Consider the following 18,767-nt stretch of genomic DNA (forward strand, 5'->3'; position numbering starts at 1 on the left):
CCACGTCGCATCTGGATTCGAACACAGGATTATAGGAATGCAGTTTAGGGAATTGTGTGTGTTAACCGCCCTGTCCCCATGTACTGAATACAAAACATTTCCCTAGTCCATAATCTGTTTGGTCTAAAGCAGTCATCTCAACCATTTACTAGTTCTATGCTTAGAAACAATAGGAATATTGATACACAGCCATAAATATTTTTAAAGGTTATAATGATTAATATACGTGTGCAGCTGTGTAGTTTTCATGATTATGAGTGGAGTGGGGTAGTCTTGTCGTTGAAGCGTTCGCTTGTCACACTGAAAAGGTTCACGGGTTCGATAGCGCACGTACAATATGTGAAGCCCATTTCTGGTATCCCCGCCTTGATATTGCTGAAATATTGCTAAAAGCGGCGTAAAACTAAACTCACTCACTCATGATCACGAAACATATAGTGCAACACAGTTTAGCTGCTGTCAATTTTATATAGACTCCAAAGAAACTGTAGTTGAAGTTGCTGCACAAGTCCTCTTACATCGGCACACCTATCAACAGTTCGCCTGTCGTAATTTTAATTCGATTCAAAAGTAGTAGCAGAGGCATAAGCTCTCTTACGTTGGCAGCTGTCTAAACGATGATTCACAAGACGCACTGGCACACACTGGTAGCGAGACACCACATCTCATGGTTTCAGATCATACAAACACAGTTTGTATTAGCCAGTGACAGCTGTGCCACGAAACACACGGGCAAACTTTATGTTCAATCTACAAAACAGACAAGCGTTTGTGCATCCATCTCTCAGTGTTTATTTTTACTCGAAGTTGCAAGTAGGTCGGTTATATTATAGAACTATGCATCAATGTAATAATTTGAAATATCGCAAAGGGTGAGTGAGCGAGTTTAGTTTTATGCCACACTCAGCAATATCCCAGCTCTATGGCGTCAATGTGTAAATAATCGAATCTGGTTGCCGATCCACAAAAGCGTTCGTAATATTACGACCTGTCGTAACTCTACAGTTTGTCATAGGCTAACGAATGTCGTAGCGCTACGAAGGCTTTATGGATCGGGGTCCTGGACCAGACAATCCAACGATCAGCAGCATGAGTAAAACAGTTCGTTATATCCGTAAGTTCGTTATAAGTGCATTCGTAATAACCATAAATTGTTAGTGAAAATATTCCTGAGACTCACTTGCCCGTTGGAGGTAGGCGGTTAAATTCCAAACACGGTAGAGCTGTACGAGTTCAATAAGACCTCCCGAACAGATGAATACATTTCCGGATCTGGAGATGGTGGGTTTGAATCCCGCGTTCAGCTCGTTCCCCAATCGTACCCGTAGTCGAAGTCTTACCACAGTGATGCAACATTCAGAATTCTTGATCAGTATTTCGTTTTCTGGTGTTAGAGTTTATTACGAGAGGGGTTGTTATAAAGCTGTTATCAATGGCATATAGTTACCTCGCTATGTGGAAGGGTGACCGACATTCCAACTGGTCGATCTGTAGTTCCAGTAACGTCAAGTACAGCTGGCGATTAGCCATAGACATGACTTATCAACAGCTTGCTCGTACAGACTCCATATAACGCTACAGCTTAGAGTATCGAGCACTGAGCTGAGCATATAGCCACTGACGTTACTGTTTCACCATCTTAGCAACCCGTGACTGTCTGGGTTAGAATATTGGCCTGCAGTAACCCATGCTTGTGGTAAGAGGTAATTAACGGAACTGGGTGGTCAGGCTCGCTGACTTGGTTTACACGTCATCGGTTCCCAATTGCGCAGATCGATGCTCAGGCTGTTGATCACTGGATTGTCAAATCGGCGCCATAAAGCTAGACTATTGCTGAGCGTGAAGTAACACTGAACTCACTCACCACAACCAAGCAATCATAGAGGAGCACGGTTACCCAGTACGGTTGAGTGGGGTCGAATTCTTTGTATTCCCGTCATTGTCGCCCCTTTGCAGTATGCAGAATTACCTGTCTTTTCCGAACCAGGAACCTGTGGGTTCGAATTCTGTTTATTCCCGTCTGTTTATGCCAGGGTAATCCTTTCCCAGGAGTTTCTAATGTAGCGAGCGGCTTCAACCTGTATGAGATTTTCTCCCATAGTAAACTCGCAATCAACGAGTTAACTGAAATAAAAGGGGACATGCACATAAAATGAAACACCGGCAACAAGTAGGGTTGGTCTTAGGTAACGCACATCACGTCTCGCACGTCCAATTGTTTCACTGTTCCAACTACTGCGCTTACCCCCTCGTAATACAAACCTATGATAACTATTTGAATCTATGATGTTTTGCTTTACTTTTACTTTTATCCTAAGTCGAATAAATTGGCATGGGAAAATTATGAGGATTCGCAATCTTGATTTCACTATATTTGGTCTAGATCTACTTTATTTCTTAAAGTGAGATTCATCGGTACGTTTTCACTGCAACTGGCTCTTCATTAAACTACAGTTATCACGAACTCAAACGAACCACTCATTTCAATTCGTCATAACCCTAGTTTTACTAATTTTGACTAAGGGTGGTGGGGTAGCCGAGAGGTTTTAGCGTTCACTTGTCACGCCGAAATCCCGGGTTGAATTCCCCACATGGGTACAATGTGTGAAGCCAATGTCTCGCATTCGTGTCATTGCAGGAAAATATTGTTTAATGCGTCGTAAAACTAAAACTCACTCACTCAGCATTTCGACTAAAATTTAAAAGTGTCCGGACCAACAGTTCGTTATATCCGTCAGTTCTTTATAACCGTGTTCTTTAAAAACGTTCGTAACTATCAGAATTAATAAATTAAATGTATTCGTTAATAAAACTACACTTCTGTGTTTGTGTTTAACACGAGAAACCACGTCCTCTGTTCCTCTCTATTGCCTAAAAGATGTAGTTCTTTGTGACGAGGTCGCGAAGTGAAATTACGTTATAAGCACACATATCCCGACTTCGAGGATCGATGCTCAGTGTGTCAGTTACTGGTTCAGGTAGTCGCTCAGTGCCGTCACATTGCTAAAATGTTGCTGAATACAAAACCTATCAGATGTCACAATAGAAACACATTGTAAAGGCAGAAACCGTCATGTATGAATTATACAAGTTTGAAAATAAACAAAAATGGATTCTATTAAGTTTCAAAAATGAATTTAACATCGTTAATGGAGGATGCCGTTAATGGAGATAGGACACGTGTGTTGCGCACATTGCGATTGTTTCACCGGCGTCATCTAATGTGGAACCATCGAACGTGTCATTTTTCAGTCATTTTACTATTTTTAACTTTTAAAATTCTGTTTAAATTGCAAGTGAATGTTAATTGTTGGTATTGTCACAATAGTGTGGTTTGTATTTCTGGTTAAAGCGTATACTCGGGTCCAATTTCAGCAATATCAGAGTGTGTAAATAAAACGAATTTCACATAATGTAACATTATGAGGAAACGAGCGTCGATCGATAGCTTGACGAGCGAACACTTTAACCGCTTGGCTACTCCGTCATATATAATGTGATACTTTGCAATATGTAGTGGCCTTGAATAGGATACATGTGTTACTGAATTATGCATATGCGACATGCAATATATATGCAAGTACATATATACTTATTCAGTTGTGGGAACCATTTTGATGCACCAGATGGCATGGCGTCTGAGAAATATTTCAGAATGTATGTTTTTTTTGGGTTTTTTTGTCGACAACGATCTAATGACGAGCTAAAACCAAGCATAACCCGCATCTTCGCATAAGGTCTATACACGATACATTTAGTTTGTAATTAGTCGATATGGTTCAGCATTTCTGGAATCGTATATATTGAATGTACAAGCTGACGTGTATGTGGAATCGTGTATTGCATGTACAATATGGCGTGTAGTTAGAATTGTATATTGAATGTACAACTCAGTCGCGCACTCGTCAAAACGGATGGATGGACATTCAGAAATTAAAAACCTGTTTACTGTATTATTTGCCCCACGATGTCATAAATAGTTTGAAATGCCTTTGGTTTGTGAAGTGACAAACATTGTGGAAATAACTCCGAAGCATCGGATGTGTACTTAAATGCCTTAATTCTGCCCAAACTGCCTTAACTCTGATACTGTCTTCTTGTACATTCACATATATACATCCACGTTGCCGAAGAAATCTCACTGCCGTACCTGTTACTTTCTTCTTTATTGATTATGCCGTAACGCTGTCAGCTGGCGTTTTCTCACATTTCCTCCAGAAGAAATAATCAGTGAATATTTATTCACTTCCTTAACTAGCAGCTGTTTCATACAGAATTTGAGCACAGACTGTCCTAGTATTTCAGTATGAGAGGGATGTGCAATTTCTACATTTGTCCTAGTTTATATGCGAGAAAGTGACTACGCTGAAACTTTGGTGGGTTAATGATATCAAATAATAAAAAGCAAACAAACCACAAAATAATTGCGAATTTCTCTAAATGTTTATCAGATTTCAGACGTTTTGTATAGCTTTTGTTTAGTCAGATATTCAGGAAAGGGCAGAGTTCTTCAGTCGAGAGAGTGGGCCGGAATAGTCATCTGTCTTCCCTTGTCATTCCTCCTTGACCTCAACAGTGACGCCCAGTCTCAGCTGACCTTGACAGTTATGAGCTGCATTCCCGTAGTTCCATCCATAGCCATGATACGGTACTGCTTGCCCTTGAGTATGTCACTTAACTTGTCGCTTAACTTGTCCTACTTAACTACTAATCGAGAGGGGCGATCCGGTAACCCAGTAATTAAAGCGCCCGGTCGTCACGCCGAAGATACGGTTTTGATTCCCCACATGGGTTCAACGCGTGACACCCATTTCTGGCGTCCCTCGCCGTGATTTCCTGAAATATTGTTGAAAGCGGCGTAAAAGCTTACTCTCTCAAACTTTGAGGAGAGATTTCGCCAAAACATGAATGTCTTTTCAAATCTCTTATGTCTACTTTGAACATTACATCTATAATAGGAGAAAATGAGGGCCACCATTGTGTTGGTAGCTTGACAATTTATAATAACAGAGCTACTCATAATTAACTACCGGTGAAGTTGTCGTAACATCAGAAGAATGTAAACGTGATTTCATATTGCTCTCAATGCCCAATCACAATCGAGTTATCTCCCCTGTCAGTGTACATGAAATATCAGAGTGGGTGAGTGAGTTTAGTTTTACGCCGCACTTAGCAATATTCCAGCTATATGGCGTCGGGCTGTAAATACATGAGTCTTGGCCAGACAATCCAGTGACCAACAACATGAGCATCGATCTGCGCAATTTGGAACCGATGACATATGTCAACCAGGTCAGCGAGCCTGACAACCCGATCCCATTAGTCGCCCCTCTTACGACAAGCGTAGTCGCCTTTTATGGCAAGCATGGGTTGCTGAAGGCCTATTCTACCCTGGGACCTTCACGGGTCTGTAATATCAGAGATCCTATTGAGTTGAATGAATAAGTTCGTTCTGTTTGTGACGTGTTGCTACAAATAGTATGCTAGTGTGCCGATTTATGGATATATGACGTGTCGCAGGATTTCTATTAACGTACATGATGCCCACATGATTTGGCCTTAAATATTCTGACGTTGTGTTTCTAGAACTAAATTCATTCCAAGCACACCTTGGCAATTTCATGCAACAAATCTATTGCCATATATGCTACAATCAAAGACAATTACCACTGTTCGTCTATAAGCGATTAATATGAATATGTTTATGAAATCGTTTGGAACGCCCATTGTCATCGTGACCCCGTGTGGTATCCCGAACAGCTGTGCTCTGTTTAAGTTAGTGGTTAGCGTTTCTGAGTTGAGTGTCAGAGGTTGGTGAGGCTAGCCAAGCGATTAAAGCGTCCGCTCTTCACGACCGGGTTCCAGTCCCATATGTGTACAAAATGCGATTCTATTTCCGGTGTCCTGCACCATGATTATTGCTGGTATATGGGTAAACACGTAAAATCATACTCACTCGGAGAGTGCGTTATCTGTGTTAAACTCTGGCCTGGTATCTAAGCGGATTAACATAATACATCAGTCGGTCTAAAGTTACCCCATTCAGGCACGTCGCTCCGACTTGTAAAAAAATCTTGAATACACTTTACCTGGGCGCTTTGACTCTATTGAATTTGTCAATGCAACGTTTCGTGAAGCTATGCCTAGCTCCAGCTCATGCCCTAAGCTCCCCCAGCTCTTCCGCCTCTCTGTCGTCATGCCTATTCATGTTTTCTTACTTTGCACATTCAAACATGGCGACAAGTATTTGCACACCGTGTTGAACCTCGTGCTAAACGTAATATATTCTAGTTGTATTTTGCAGAGAACATCTGCTTATATAGCTTTACATTTGTTGTCACATTTTGTTGCAATGCTACATTAAATTATGTTTGATGTTGATTTGCTAAAAAGTATATGTCGTCATTTACCGATGGACACTGGCAAAAGTGGCTGGCTACCCTCACAGAGATACCCATACAGAGGATCAACATTGTAATGTCAGTGTTAAAGCTTGAGACACTTCTTTTGTAACTTTCGCCACCATTATATTATCACCTTTTCTTTGAAAGTCATGGAAAGGCCAACTTTCGTTTTCGTTTCTGCAACGTTTGGAGATGTGGCGTCAGGACGTTTGAAGTAAGTACTAAGATGCGTTAATATCATTCCTGGTTTTGCAATGTGCAATGGCTCGGAACACAAAGTCTGTACTTACCTCGATCAATGGAAATGACAGTCAGCTATGCCATCAGGGGCCAATCTCCTCAGTTCCATATGTGGAATTGTTCGAATCGTGCCCTTTCGCCTTATCTTTCTGAAAAACAAGATGAGATGACCTCTATGAGATATATGTTGTCGAAGTACTCTCAACACTTTGTCGATGAAGGGCTGCGCAATTGCAACCCCATTTCATGGCACCTCGAAACATGAGGAAAGGTCTTATCCAAAGATCTCTCACCAAAACACAGGGTTCTGGTACGTTTTCACCTTCATGACACCATATCCCCACTATGCCGTGTGCGGTATCGATACAAAGGCGACTGTCAAGTGAGAGCACGATTCCCAGCCACTGCCCATTGCGCCAGTTCAGTAAACCAATGTCTGTTCGACGGTAACAAAATCCAACCTGACTGACACGGCGACATACAGTATTGTCGTTGTATGTTGTGTCTACCTATGGTGTCACGGGGTGTTGTGGTAGTTGATGTGACGATATTTATGCCGGTTTTTGGATGTTAAGGCTGCCGTTTTGCACGTTCGGCGTCCGTTCTTGGACGCTCTGGTAGTTGGTACGCGAGTTTTGTTTCCAATTCAAACGGTTAGTTTTCCATTACAGAGCGTTTGTGTCGGTGTTAGGGGATATTGTTGCAGTTTTGAAAGTGTATTTTCCTATTTTGTTGAGTTTTGTTCTGTTCTGGTGTATGTGGGTCCAGTTTTGATTATTTGATCACCGTTTGAATGGTAGGACTGGATGTATTGATCTCGAAGTTGAGCAGTATCAGGTTCCTTGAGTATCATCGTAAGAGGAACAACATCTTGAAAACTATGCAGTTTTATCTTATTCACCTATCTCTGCACTTGCAAAATGAAAACCAGTCAGTTTGTGGATGTGTGACGTCACTCCTGCTGCGTTGGTAGTAATCCTTTTTCTTTGACCGTCAAAAACAATAATGAGGGTATTACTACCATTTCAGAAACCTACTAAACACTGTAGATTTACGTCACAAAGTAGATGCTGGTGATTCTCGCGCTTTTCATTGCTTTAATCTCAGTTTTTGCAATGGGTATATCTGCATAGTCATCAGATATGTCCTCGAATTATTATTTTTAGATGCACAAAAGTGATTTTAGGTGCAATGTATAGACTAGTTGCCTTCTGTGCAAGTCATACCCGGATGCACGTGTCGCCATTCCCGGATCTTCAATAATGAATGGCTGTTATTATACTGCACAGCTTTGTATCATGTCAGCTTGATGCATGTGTACCTACACAATTACACAACTCTCCTTAGACGGATCTGTAGCAGCTTTCTTTTATCCTTACTGCAATTGGTTAGGTAAACAGCATATCCTCTTATATATGTGACATGAGTATATTTTTGATTTCATAACATTTCTCATGGCGACTTTACGAAACGAATTCCTGAATTCTGGAAGTCTATAACTTGTTATAACACAACTGAGATACGATGACGTGTCAACCATTCAGCGAACCTCATGATCTGATCAGGTTTGCCACCCCTTACCATAAGCGTGGATCTTACTCGGATCGTCAGGGCTATTGCTGACAAGGCTAAAGACGAATTCTTCAGTTTCAGTTACGATCATATTTCCCTCATCTGTCAACCAAGTCAGCGAGTCTGACCTCCCGATTCCCTTAGTCACCTCGTAAGACACGCATGGGTTAGTGAAGATCAATTTTAATCCTAATCTTCACGGTTCTGTACAACTAGGAAGATCCACTCAGAAAGTGAGATCACTGAGATCTATAGTTGATGCATGTTTCAGACGGTACTTTGCCAGCAGGGTAAATACTTCTCGATCGTAATGACCAGTTTTAGTTGATGCTACGTACACACCTCTGTCAGGCTACTCCCAAACACTGTCAACTGATATGCGATTTTTTAAGGCAACGGTGGGGTAGCCTCATGGTTAATGCGTTTGCTCGTCACGCAGATGACTCGGGCTCGGCTACCGTATGGGTACAATACGTGTACTAAATATTTTGGAGTAAATGTTTTGGTGTTGCTGGAATGTTGATAAAAGCGGCTTAAGACCATACTCACTCACTTACTCCTTTTAAAGAAACAAAATATGAACGTTAATGAAACACAGTGTCATTTTAGAAAGCTATGAAATAAATGTAACGCGGGTTAGAGTCAGAGGGTGTGGGTTCGAATCCCGGGTTGGGACGCAACCCTACTAAAGTATAAGGATCTGCACTTTACTAAGAAAGTCTTATCTCAAATGAAGCGTCTGTTAATGCCAAGCAGTAGGATAAAGACACGTGTTTGCACCAGAAGTCCCATCAAGAACGTTCATGACTATAAATCTGACGAAACATTTGCTACAGTTTGTACCGTATGCAGTAACGTAAAGAAGCATTGCTTATTTTGACTCCAGAAAGGGCGGACCATATCTCTTACCTTACTGATCCTATACATATCATACAGTTGTGAAGTCGTCCTGTGGGGTGGTGCCACTGTGACTGACCGACCGCATACTGCATGTCAATCACTGTGTGCGTGGCCTCGTTATCTGATAACAGCGGTTTGTAAACATTCGACCAAACAATCCAGAGACTGTCCTCGCGAGTATCACACCATTCAGTTGGTACACGATGATATGAATGAACCAAGTCTCTGACCCTGGTCACATGTGTCCGTTAGGTCACTGGTCAGGAGTAGTCTTCAGTAATCCAAGTCGGTAGAGGTGGGTGTTCATTCTCAATAAGAGACTACACATAAGACAAACAATTGAATGAACGAATGACAATTAGATATTTCCTGACAAGACAATAACTCTATAAACATATAATTCAATGTCGAAACTTGTCTTGTAAAGTCAAATTGTCTTCTCTCAGACAGATAGGTGCATTCAGTAACACAAAGTACACAGCCCAATTTGAAACAATAATCTGTGAGTACCATCAACCATCAACCACACATATAGTCTTTACTACATCCGTTATTTGGCACAGTTTGTTGTTTTGCTATTTTTGAAAAGTCATATATTGAGTTCCTAATGACAGGTGTGAATACAGTTATCGACGTTAAGGCTGCATGATCTACCTTCGTTCAACATTGCAAGGGAAAGGGATGACATTTCAAAGAAAACCATGATGATGAATTGAACGACATTAATTGAATAATCTTCGACGACATTAATCATGGCAAATACGGCTACATTGCGACGTTTGTGTGACGTGGTGCTCATCTAGGCCTACCTTTTGCTTTGAAATGGTAATGCCGAAAGTCACAATACCTTCCTCTCTTATCGCCACATATTTGAAAGCATCTGTGTCAGATCAGTGGCTACCCTATATGGCCAATATAACCGACCCGTGGAGGAGGGGTAGAATAGGCCTTAAACAACCCATGCTTGCTATGAAAGGCGACTAAGCTTGTGGCGACTAACGGGATCGTGTGGTCAGACTCGCTGACTTGGTTGACACATGTCATCGGTTCCCGATTGCACAGACTGATGCTCATGCTGCTGATCACTCCACTCGATTGTCTGGTCCAGACTTGATTGTTTACAGACCGCCGCCATATAGCTGGAATATTGTTGAGTGCGGCGTAAAACTAGATTCAGTCACTCCAATATAACTCTGATTCTGATCCCATTCCAGTTCAGCCACTCCACAACAGCTTTTCCTGTTCCATCAACCGGTGGAACAATTGCAGATTTGGACGTCGAGTTTCGTTCGTGACATCCATACCATATTTGTCTTATTTTCCTAGAAAGAATCGATCCTTCCGAAAAATAATCTACTTTCGGTTTTTGTTATGACGTTTGCAATCATCTCCATCCTGTGGCAACGTAAGGATCAGTAAGTCCATAGATACGTCATGTTAATTCTTTTTAAGTATTAGAATAAATGCAGCTGTCTTCGTCAGTTAATAATTGACATTGGCGAGGACGTATGGACGGGGCCAGTAAATACAGCACGCACAAATGGGTCGACGCCAGTAAATACGGCACGCACAAATGTATGCAGTCGGCTTATAGGTTATAATGAGAATAAAGTCTTTTCTGATGTCAATACTACATTTAAGCGACAATACAGGTTTTATTTGAACGTGTTCTTTTTCTGTGAAGATTCATGCTTGTCGTAAGATGCGACTAACGACTAGTCCAATCTGGACCAGACGATCTGGTGATGGATGTTTTGGACATGCACTTTTGTAGTTTACTTACTTATACTCATGTAGTTTACTTATTTATACTTACTCAATGATATCTCGGAGTAACCTGGAGCACGTTTTATCAACATTGACAATCGTTCTCATGAACAGTATTCATGTTTGCTATGCTTAGTGTCAACAATTTTTGTCCTACGCGATTAACCCGTGATGTGTTGACATCCACGAAACAACTTTGGAAAAGAGTGTTTGAAATGTGTTCTTATGGTATCACCTGCTTGTCAGTTTAAAGCATATAGCAGCATTTAAAACTGGACAATGACCCATTGACCAATAACAGAGTAAAACCCGATCGACGTCATTTTAGACCTCAGGTTAATTCAATGGCTAAACAAATGTAGTTTTTGAGAGAATGAATTGGAAGAACTTGATAATCCATATCATACGTTGTTGTGTTACCTTCCAACAATGTCCATCAAGTATCTGATATGAAGTCAATTCTTAAAGGTCACATGCAACCAAAAAAACAAACATAATTAAAACATTTCAATTAAAACAATTAAATTATGACTTATTCATGACATATAATATACATTGCTGTTTGTAGCAAAAACAAATATACAAAATTATAAGAGTAGAATCGAAACGAAGCCCTCGGGAGACCGAACTCAGACATATCGGGTGGCTGTGCACTCAAGTGTAGCGATCGGCTTCCGATTAGCAGGTTCATTTGCTTATACGTTGAGGGCTCATTTTGCGTACAGAAAGATGCTCTATGGAAAGTCAAAAGAAAGTAAGATTCTTTATGGACAACAACGTTTTTTTGTGTACTTGATGCGTCGTTTCAGTATGGCTTCATTTACAGTTGTCAAACAAAATCATATACACGAGAAAAAGCTGTTATCCCTAGAGAATGTATATAGAGATGTTGGGTTTTGTAAATACATGATCTCTGAATTTGCGTTCGATCCAATCAAAAATCATCCCAGTAGAGATGGTGAACTACTTCGTGGCTGGAAACTGTCATTCGTCCAAGTACAAAGCAGGACTTGAAACTGACAAGAGTTGGCACCAGTTTCCGTCCACACCTGCCGTATTACATAATGTGGCAGAGACGAGACTCGGGCGCACGGGTCATAAATCAATTTAGTTTGTTTATGTCCTATAGCCTGATAGGTGTTAAGTTCAAATTTCATGTTGTCAATGATTGAAGCTGTGTATTGCATATTGTCTTTAGCAGACAGGCAGGTAGACATATAGGTTACTGTCAGGACTGATGAATAGGGGAAGGAATAGTATAAACTAAAGCTCCAGAGAACACCAGGTTATTGCTTTCCCCAAAAAACTGACAATAAACCCCAACACTGTTTGAGTACTCTACACACGAACTGGTGGATGCGGTAGAGACATTATAAAGTATTATTTTGCATTGGTTGCTGAAGATCAATTCGAACCCGGATCTTCACGGGTACGTGATATCGGGTCTCTATATTTAGCTGTTAGTATGTGTAGTTCTATTGACTGGATCAGAAAAGGGTGGTTACACATTTCACCCTTACAGAATCTACGGGTGCTATGAACATTAGGCGAAACTTGTCGCACCTGGTGTGACTAAACGAAGCGTCACACTCATTGCAGTGAAGACTACCCGTAAAACCTGATTTCCTTCACGTTTACAACCAGTAAAATGCCTCTCAAATACGTTTGACATTACGCAATGTTGAACTGTCCCAAAACACGATGACCGAGTGCACGAGCTGTTTAAACCTTGGTTTACAATAATGAGACAGCGTTTTACCTTCCTTGAAACTTCACATCATACAGGATGTTGGCTGAATATTGTTAGATAGTATATCTCACCTAAATGTATTCCATCTTTCAGAAAGCGTTCGAATACAACATTATTTTCATTACCAAGTTGGCAAGACAGTTCCAGTATCGATCGATGACAGTCCTGAAATGTCAGTGATGATGCCGTGACACCGGGGGAGCACGCGGGCATGTTCCGGTAGGTACCTCACAGTTCCACATATGCCATGTATAGTATATTCACAGACTGGGCACATGCAGTACTATGAAACGCGAGTGAACATATCCGAGATTGCATAGCACATGCCAGAAATGTATTTTCGTTGCATTGCGTATGGCTGTTGGTAGGTTCGTGGAATACTTGATCCTTAAAGTGATCGAATGACAACTATTTCCAGCACACAGAGACGGATGTGGCCATGTAAGAAAAATAATGATAACAAGTAGAAGTCTTTCATTAATTTTATACATATAAAATCCAATCCTGTCTTTGTTTCGGATGTATCGTAGTTCATTTACAGAATTCAACACTACATACGGCATGTTGAGTCATACCACCGATATTTTATATCAGGGTTACGCTTGAAATCATCGTCATGCCGTGTATCCGTTTCAGCATATACTCAGATGAGTACACGGAGCTAACAGCAGCTACCTGTGTCTTGTCATGAAGGAAAGATCGGCAAATTGTGACAGTTCGTATTATTTCTGATTGTATATTGTGTTGTTTATAGAAGCAGATCTCGTTTTGAAACACTCAATTTCCCACACAGCTTTTCTTTGAGCATCGAAGTCCATATATTTCTACACACCAGGGGTAATTACAAATCATCTAGCTGGATTTTCCGATCCATCGATCACTTGATTTTCTGACTGGTTTGCTTCACAGGCCGCATGGGGGAGCACTGTGCAGCGTAAGACAAATGACATTTCATTGTCCCTTTCCCACCAACGCCTTGTGTAGTTTTGCAGACATATTTTGGTGGGAGGCAGGTACCTGATATTTTCTGGAGGTGTATGTTATAATGTCAAATGCAGTCTTAAACATCGATAGTTTTAGGATTTACATTATTGTTAAATTGTTGGTGAGTCTAATATTTTTATATCATTCGGGAGGGTATCCATATAGCAGATTAATTTATATTATTTCAGAAATGAAACAAATATGCAGTGTGCAATGAATTGCAGATGTATGCTATTTTCGATACGGACCATTTGGCTAATCAATATGCCTACAGCATAGTGTGCTGTTGTCAGTCGTACCATGACATATAAAACTGTACGTTATCATGCATGTGATGTGTACATATTGGGTTCATGGATGATGCCCAAGAAGTTCTCTATTTTCACTTCAGTCCATGTTTATGGTCCTATGTTTTCTTTTGTTAAACACAGGGTTTATATGTGCATGTGTGCAGCGGCCACTGCCCAAACGGATCCCTGGAAACTGGTCCATTATATCAATCACTACATCGGCTTGTCTGGAATATGTACATGCTGTTTCATTACTGAATGACTGAGTTGAGATATCACTGCTTTTAGTAATATTCCAGCAATATCACACCCCGGGGACACCAGAAATTGGCTTCACACACTGTATCCATGTATGGAATCGAACCCGAGTCTTCGACGTGACGAGCGAACGTTTTATCAACTAGGCTACCCCAGCTACCCAAGATATATCTAGAATCGCGTTTTCTGTGTTAGTATCCAAACGGTAGAATATTAAAGTTAACATTCCATAGATATGACGAATAGTCTAATTGTTTGCAGCGGAGAACGATGTTTTCCTTATATTCCTCTTTACTGGAAATAGCGAAATCTGAATCATGATCAGACATCCGTGCATCTAAACAACAGTTAATTCCGTGTTATCTATAATTGTATTTGTGGTGCATTTAAACATGAACATCATGTTTACCTTAACACCGTCGGCATGTCACCTGAACAAACATCAACAAACACTAACATGCACAGATGCAGGTAGCATCAACATAAATTCGGTTGGCTTGTTGTTTTACGCCGCATGCCGCAATATTCCAGCTATATGGCGGCGGTAGGTAAATAATCGTGTATCAAACCATACATTCCAGTGATCAACATCATGTGGAGTACGATGGCATGTCATCGAACATGCACCTCTGACCACCCGATCCCGTTACTCGCCTCTTACGACATGCATGGGTTTCCTGCAGACCAATTGTAATTGGTCGGATCGCCATGGATACATCTACATAAGGTCAAGGTCGAAGATTTAGCTGACTCTGAATGAAAATGTCGTTATAGTTAACCGGTCAGGGAAAAAATGGCTTAAAATGTACGTGCATGCACTTGTTCAGCGTGCTACAACTGAAATACTGCCACAGTGTGGTATAGCTGGAATACTGCCACAGTGTGGTATAGCTGGAATACTACCACAGTGTGGTATAGGTAGAATACTGCCACTGTGTGGTATAACTGAAAACTACTGCCAAGGGGTGATATAACTGGAATACTGACACAGTGTGGTATAACTGGAATACTGACACAGTGGCATAACTGTAAACTACTGCCGCGGTGTGGTATAAGTGAAGAATACTGCCACAGTGTGGTATAACTGAAGAATACTGCCACAGTGTGGAATGTCTGGAATACTGCCACAGCATGGTACATCTGGAATACTGCCACAGTGTGGAATAACTGAAGAATACTGCCAAGGGGTGATATAACTGGAATACTGCCGCAGTGTGGTATAACTGGAATACTGCCACAGTGTGGAATAACTGAAGAATACTGCCGCAGTGTGGTATAAGTGAAGAATACTGCCACAGTGTGGTATAACTGAAGAATACTGCCGCAATGTGGTATAACTGAAGAATACTGCCAAGGTGTGATATAACTGAAGAATACTGCCAAGGTGTGATATAACTGGAATACTGCCACAGTGTGGTATAACTGGAGAATACTGCCACAGTGTGGAATAACTGAAGAATACTGCCGCAGTGTGGTATAGCTGAAGAATACTTCCGCAGTGTGGTATAACTGAAGAATACTGCCGCAGTGTGGTATAACTGAAGAATACTGCCACATTGTGGAATGTCTGGAATACTGCCACAGCATGGTACATCTGGAATACTGCCACAGTGTGGAATAACTGAAGAATACTGCCAAGGTGTGATAAAACTGGAATACTGCCACAGTGTGGAATAACTGAAGAATACTGCCAAGGGAAGATATAACTGGAATACTGCCGCAGTGTGGTATAAGTGAAGAATACTGCCACAGTGTGGTATAACTGAAGAATACTGCCACAGTGTGGAATGTCTGGAATACTGCCACAGCATGGTACATCTGGAATACTCCCACAGTGTGGAATAACTGAAGAATACTGCCAAGGTGTGATATAACTGGAATACTGCCACAGTGTGGAATAACTGAATAATACTGCCAAGGGGTGATATAACTGGAATACTGCTGCGGTGTGGTATAAGTGAAGAATACTGCCACAGTGTGGTATAACTGAAGAATACTGCCACAGTGTGGAATGTCTGGAATACTGCCACAGCATGGTACATCTGGAATACTGCCACAGTGTGGAATAACTGAAGAATACTGCCAAGGGGTGATATAACTGGAATACTGCCGCAGTGTGGTATAACTGGAATACTGCCACAGTGTGGAATAACTGAAGAATACTGCCGCAGTGTGGTATAACTGAAGAATACTGCCGCAGTGTGGTATAACTGAAGAATACTGCCGCAGTGTGGTATAACTGAAGAATACTGCCAAGGTGTGATATAACTGAAGAATACTGCCAAGGTGTGATATAACTGGAATACTGCCACAGTGTGGAATAACTGAAGAATACTGCCAAGGGGTGATATAACTGGAATACTGCCGCAGTGGGGTATAACTGGAATACTGCCACAGTGTGGTATAACTGAAGAATACTGCCGCAGTGTGGAATATCTGAAGAATCTGGAATACTGCCGCAGTGTGGTATATCTGGAATACTGCCACAGCGTGGTACATCTGGAATACTGCCACAGTGTGGTATAACTGAAGAGTACTGCCGCAGTGTGGTATATCTGGAATACTGCCACAGTGTGGTATAACTGAAGAATACTGCCGCAGTATGGTGTAACTGGAATACTGCCACAGTGTGGTATAACTGGAATACTGCCACAGTGTGGTATAACTGGAATACTGCCACAGTGTGGTATAACTGAAGAATACTGCCACAGTGTGGTATAACTGGAATACTGCCACAGTGTGGTATAACTGAAGAATACTGCCGCAGTATGGTGTAACTGGAATACTGCCACAGTGTAGTATATCTGGAATACTGCCACAGTGTGGTATAACTGGAGAATACTGCCACAGTGTGGTATATCTGGAATACTGCCACAGTGTGGTATAAGTGAAGAATACTGTAACAGTGTGGTATAACTGGAATACTGCCACAGTGTGGTATAACTGAAGAATACTGCCACAGTGTGGTATAACTGGAATACTGCCACAGTGTGGTATAACTGGAATACTGCCACAATGTGGTATAACTGAAGAATACTGCCGCAGTGTGGTATAACTGGAATACTGCCGCAGTGTGGTGTAACTGGAATACTGCCACAGTGTGATATAACTGGAATACTGCCACAGTGTGGTATAACTGAAGAATACTGCCACAGTGTGGTATAACTGGAATACTGCCACAGTGTGGTATAACTGGAATACTGCCACAGTGTGGTATAACTGGAATACTGCCACAGTAGCGCTGACGCCAACTCACTCACTGTATTGAACCGAAAACTATGAAGGTTTCTTCCTTACTGAGTTCACGAAGACTACTGTCCAGTACTACCGGGATTTTCGTAGATTGGGCTTCTGTTGTTGAAGTAAAGAGCTAGGCCTCCTCCATTATGACCCAGGATTCAATGGAATATAAACATAAATGATAATCGAGTCTTTTTCGCCTTGTCTCCGTTTGATATGAGTGGCTTCCCCGAAGAATTCAGTCTACAATACAAATTATACAGACCTTGACTGTTGAAACATACTTCCTCATTCTTCACTACATATAAAATATATGAATAGGACCCCTGTCGGATTCAAGAGGCCTTTATATATCCTGTTCACCAGAGGTTATTTAATGCACGATTCAAAGCCATTTCACATATACAGACAACGTTTGTATTCTGTTTCATTGCGAGTTTTGGTACTGTATTTTGGACATCAATTACTTCCTGAATTTGTGTTCACGTGCCGTATGTTGTCACAGGTATATAAACGGAAAAATTACTAGACTTTGCATGTATCTGTGACGAGTGCCACCGTTGGGGCAAGATATGTTACCTTTTCGCGAACACTTGTATCGTCTCTAGTGATTCATAAACACATACTCTGTCATCGTATCTCATGAGTCGCCCTGTAGCTGGACTATTGTAGCGTTAAAGGAAAACGAACAGGTAAACCTACTAAACCAGTGATTATCGCGTCCTCAGCTAGTGTTTACTATAGCCAATGACATTTGTTATACCCTAGTAATCCACTTCCTCGTTGCAAAGAAATGTGCCATTACTTATCTTTAATCTAATTTACCTCAGATGGGGCTCCTGGCGATCGTATGGCAGTTTTCTGGGTTGGTTCCAAGACCCCTTAGCTGTGTAAATGGATAAATATAATCTTACTGCACGACAGAATCAGTAAATTCATGTTACGAGGAGGCGATCTGACCTTGTGTCCAGAATAAACGAGTGGTAAATTATCAGTAAACGATTGCCTTTCTATTCATTACATACATATACAAATGTATCTCCTTGATACAAGAGAACTAGGTTAATATACTTAAAATATACAATGTGATATTGAATTTGCAATAAATTGCTACAAATGTAGGCCACTTCATTTCATTGGAACTTGAGTTGTGAACACTTAAAGCACAAAGCATGAAATTCATCTCCCCAGGAAATCATACTTCCCCTTGACAGGTATTGGAGGGTAACTTTAAGTTAGTTTATATAAACTGTAGAACCTTAAATGAAATTTGGAAATTAAAGGAAACGAAAAATGATTTCAGAAAACGAGAGGATCATGAGCGCAATAGAGGGTGATAGGGTGTGGATGGGGGTGGGGGCA

At 41.1% G+C, this 18,767-nt stretch overlaps 1 protein-coding gene across 1 annotated transcript in view; it reads left to right on the plus strand.

Moving 5' to 3' along the window:
• Window positions 1-18,767, plus strand: part of LOC137297111 (serine/threonine-protein kinase TBK1-like) — a 120,893-nt gene that overhangs the window by 14,815 nt on the left and 87,311 nt on the right. Inside the window, exon 2 of the mRNA XM_067829099.1 lies at window positions 12,727-12,852. The gene's annotated coding sequence lies outside the window, so the exon portion shown is untranslated. The remainder of the gene's footprint in view (window positions 1-12,726; window positions 12,853-18,767) is intronic.

Source organism: Haliotis asinina, chromosome 9 (genome assembly GCF_037392515.1).
Source record: "Haliotis asinina isolate JCU_RB_2024 chromosome 9, JCU_Hal_asi_v2, whole genome shotgun sequence".
NCBI classification, from domain to species: domain Eukaryota; kingdom Metazoa; phylum Mollusca; class Gastropoda; order Lepetellida; family Haliotidae; genus Haliotis; species Haliotis asinina.